Source organism: Oncorhynchus clarkii, chromosome 32 (assembly GCF_045791955.1).
Source record: "Oncorhynchus clarkii lewisi isolate Uvic-CL-2024 chromosome 32, UVic_Ocla_1.0, whole genome shotgun sequence".
Lineage (NCBI taxonomy): Eukaryota > Metazoa > Chordata > Actinopteri > Salmoniformes > Salmonidae > Oncorhynchus > Oncorhynchus clarkii.
Window position 1 is genome coordinate 4,378,101 of NC_092178.1, and position 5,111 is coordinate 4,383,211.

The following is a 5,111-nucleotide window of genomic DNA, read 5'->3' on the forward strand; positions in this document are numbered from 1 at the left end:
GCGGTATGTTCGGCAGGCGTCCCCGCGTGCTTTCTTTTAATAACCAGCCCTGTAAATGGAAAAAGTGGGGCGAATTTTCCCACGCTTTTTATTGGTCTTTCCAAAAGGAAATTGGTCCAGGAAAGGGGATGGATGAATTCTAAAATAGTTCTCTAGAGCTTTTCACTGCGCTCTGCAACGCCCGCGACTTCAGAGATGACCTGTCGATAATGAAGGATTTGTTTAGCCTAAGTAAGCTATTAGCTAGAATAAGTGAAAGTGCCAAAGTTATCAACTTGAAGGCATTTCGTATCAAAGTTGACCAATCGGTGTAGAAGGTGAAGTCTATAGCGTAATTGTCAACCTGTGCGTAACCATAAAGGTGTGAAACAATATGTCAATACGATCTGTTCAACAGTAGATTTAACACGTAGCCTATAATGAAATTCATTGTCGTTTAAGTTTGCTGATTGATTGGACTCCTATGAATTTGAGTTTTCAACTCTTTTGGTGTTATTTTCCGTAAAGCCACACAATGGCGCCAGTCACCGTTTTTCCGAGAAGAAACTCTATGACGCACCAACAGAGTGTATGAAGCGCCAGCGGATTGTATGACCAGGGCCGGTTAAATGCAGGGGCCTATCGGTGCTGAAGCCCCTGGGCCCAGGCCCGTGGGGGGCCCAAGAGGAAGCAACAATTTTTTTGTAATATGTTGCTGTCAACAGTTTGGACACACCTCCTCATTAAAGGTGTTTTCTTTAGTTTTACTATTTTCTACATTGTAGAATAATAGTGAAGACATCAAAACTATGAAATAACACATATGGAATCATGTAGTAACCAAAATAGTGTTCAACAAATCAAACTAGATTTTAGATTTTTCGAAGAAGACACCCTTTGCCTCGATGACAGCTTTGCACACTATTGACACTCTTGCATCTCACAAAGACATGGTGGTTGGAACCAAACATCTCAAATTTGGACTCATCAGACCAAAGGACAGATTTCCACTGGTCTAATGTCCATTGCTCGTGTTTCTTGGCCCAAGGAAGTCTCTTCTTATTGGTGTCCTTTAGTGGTTGTTTCTTTGAAGCAATTTGACCACGAAGGCCTGATTTCACGCAGTCTCCTCTGAACATATGATGTTGTCTGTTACTTGAACTCTATGAAGCATTTATTTGGGCTGCAATTTGTGAGGATGGTAACTTTAATGAACTTATCCTCTGCAGCAGAGGTAACTCTGGGTCTTCCTTTCCTGTGGCGGTCGTCATGAGAGCCAGTTTCATCATAGCGCTTGCTGGTTTTTGTGACTGCACTTGAAGAAACTTTCAAAGTTCTTGGAATTTTCCAGATTGACTGACCTTTATGTCTTAAAGTAACGATGGACTGTCGTTTCTCTTTGCTTATTTCAGCTGTTCTTGCCATAACGTGGACTTGGTCTTTTACCAAATAGGACTATATTCTGTATACAATTCTACAATGTAGAAAATAGTAAAAATAAAGAAAAATCCTCGAATGAGGTATGTGTGTTCAAAATGTTGACTATTACCATTCCATTGGTGTTGTTCAATGAGCACATAATAGTCAAATATCTTACCAGCATCAATGATACAACATCGTCTTCTGTCTCAAGATATCTATCTATTCTTTGGGACTGATTTAATCCAGGATAAATTATTGGAAGTGTGTCCTTGTCAGCATCAATGATTTAAATAAATCAATGTTTTAGTGATTGGTCCCACAGCCAACTTTAGCCTAATGCAAGTCATCACTATTTATTTTGTCTTTCTAAACTCTAAACATCCATTTATCAAAAAGTTTAAAATATGTAGATGTAAGCGTAGCAAATTAGAAGTTGGCTGAAGACCAAATGGAGACAAGGCCTAGCTTTCCCTTTGTGTATGTAACATCAATTTAAAAAAAACTACAATCCCCATGGTCAATCGCAAGTTGACTACAAAGAATGATCAACCTTAACCAACACGATTGGTGTTGTATGTATGGTATAATGAATCTAAGCGTAATGAATTCAGCCATGAGGGATGGCAACATTTCCTTTGCCCATGATAAGGACCAGTCAAGCGCGTGATGCAGAGTTCTAAAGATTCTATACGCCCTACAGCCGAATTGAAAAGAGACAGAGAGAGCAGAGAAATGGAAATGGAATCGTGAGATGCCTAGACGATTATCTAATCGATCATTAAATCAAAATAGCTGCTACAGTGCTTTGTGACTGACTGGCTGGCTGACTGACTGGCTGGCTGGTTGGTTGGCTGACTGACTGACTGGCTGGCTGGCTGACTGACTGACTGGCTGGCTGACTGGCTGGCAGACTGACTGGCTGACTGACTGACTGGCTGGCTGGCTGACTGACTGGCTGGCTGACTGGCTGACTGACTGACTGGCTGGCTGGCTGGCTGGCTGACTGGCTGGCTGGCTGGCTGGCTGGCTGGCTGGCTGACTGACTGACTGGCTGACTGACTGGCTGGCTGGCTGACTGGCTGACTGGCTGGCTGGCTGACTGGCTGACTGACTGGCTGGCTGACTGGCTGGCTGACTGGCTGGCTGACTGACTGACTGGCTGGCTGGCTGGCTGGCTGGCTGGCTGGCTCGCTGGCTGACTGGCTGGCTGGCTGGCTGACTGACTGACTGGCTGGTTGGCTGACTGACTGGCTGGCTGGCTGACTGACTGACTGACTGACTGACTGACTGGCTGGCTGGCTGGCTGGTTGGCTGGCTGACTGGCTGACTGGTTGGCTGACTGGCTGGTTGGCTGGCTGACTGACTGGCTGGCTGGCTGGCTGACTGACTGGCTGGTTGGTTGGTTGGCTGACTGGCTGACTGGCTGACTGGCTGACTGGTTGGCTGACTGGCTGACTGACTGACTGACTGACTGGCTGGTTGGCTGACTGGCTGGCTGGCTGGCTGGCTGGCTGGTTGGTTGGCTGACTGGCTGACTGGTTGGTTGACTGGCTGGCTGGCTGACTGACTGACTGGCTGACTGGCTGGCTGGTTGGTTGGCTGACTGGCTGACTGGTTGGCTGACTGGCTGACTGACTGACTGACTGACTGGCTGGTTGGCTGACTGACTGACTGACTGACTGACTGGCTGGTTGGCTGACTGACTGACTGACTGACTGGCTGGCTGACTGGCTGACTGACCCACTCCAATTTGGATACCGCACCAACAGATCCACAGATGATGCAATCTCTATTGCACTCCACACTGCCCTTTCACTCCTGGACAAAAGGAACACCTACGTGAGAATGCTGTTCATTGACTACAGCTCAGTGCTCAACACCATAATGCCCTCAAAGCTCATCACTAAGCTAAGGACCTTGGGACTAAACATATCCCTCTGCAACTGGGTCCTGTACTTCCTGACGAGCCGCCCCCAGGTGGTAAGGTTAGGTAACAACACATCCACCACGCTGATCCTCACCACGTGGGCCCCTGAGTGGTGCGTGCTCAGTCCCCTCCTGTACTCCCTGTTCACTCATGACTGCATGGCCAAGCACGACCCCAACACCATCATTAAGTTTGCTGATGACACAACAGTGGTAGGCTTGATCACTGACAACGATGAGACAGCCAGTCAGAGACCTGACCGTGTAGTGCAAGGACAACAACCTCTCCCTCAACGTGATCAAGACAAAGGAGATGATTGTGGACTACAGAAAAATGAGGACAGAGTACGTCCCCATTCTCATCGATGGAGTGGAGCAGGTTGAGAGAGCTTCAAGTTCCTTGGTGTCCACATCACCAACAAACTAACATGGTCCAAACACACCATGACAGCCGTGAAGAGGGCACGACAAAACCTATTCCCCCTCAGGAGACTGAAAAAGACTAGGCATGGGTCCTCAGATACTCCAAAGGATTTACAGCTGCACCATCGAGAGCATCCTGACGGGTTGCATCACTGCCTGGTATGGCAACTGCCTAAGCTTCCTGCCATCCAGGACCTCTATACAAGGTGGTGTCAGAGGAAGGCCCTAAACATTGTCAAAGACTCCAGCCACCATAATCATAGACTGTTCTCTCTGCTACCACATGTCAAGCGGTACCGGAGCGCCAAGTCTAGGTCCAAGAGGCTTCTAAACAGCTTCTATCCCCAATCCATAAGACTGCTGAACAACTAACCCAAACTATTGACTCTGTACCGGTACCCCCTGTATATAACCTCCACATTGACTCTGTACCGGTACCCCCTGTATATAACCTCCACATTGACTCAGTACTGGTACCCCCTGTATATAGCCTCCACATTGACTCTGTACCGGTACCCCCTGTATATAGCCTCCACATTGACTCTGTACCGGTACCCCCTGTATATAGCCTCCACATTGACTCTGTACCGGTACCCCCTGTATATAGCCTCCACATTGACTCTGTACCGGTACCCCCTGTATATAGCCTCCACATTGACTCTGTACCGGTACCCCCTGTATATATTGTTATTTTTTTCTTCTCCTCTTAAATTACTTTTTACTTTTATCTCTTATTCTTATCCATATTTTTTTTAAACTGAATTATAAAACTGCATTGTTGGTTAGGGGCTCGTAAGTAATCATTTCACTGTAAGGTCTACTACACCTGTTGTATTCAGCATTTCACTGTGAGGTCTACTACACCTGTTGTATTCAGCATTTCACTGTAAGGTCTACTACACCTGTTGTATTCAGCATTTCACTGTGAGGTCTACTACACCTGTTGTATTCAGCATTTCACTGTAAGGTCTACTACACCTGTTGTATTCAGCATTTCACTGTAAGGTCTACTACACCTGTTGTATTCAGCATTTCACTGTGAGGTCTACTACACCTGTTGTATTCAGCATTTCACTGTGAGGTCTACTACACCTGTTGTATTCGGCATTTCACTGTAAGGTCTACTACACCTGTTGTATTCAGCATTTCACTGTAAGGTCTACTACACCTGTTGTATTCAGCATTTCACTGTAAGGTCTACTACACCTGTTGTATTCAGCATTTCACTGTAAGGTCTACTACACCTGTTGTATTCAGCATTTCACTGTAAGGTCTACTACACCTGTTGTATTCAGCATTTCACTGTGAGGTCTACTACACCTGTTGTATTCAGCATTTCACTGTAAGGTCTACACCGGTTG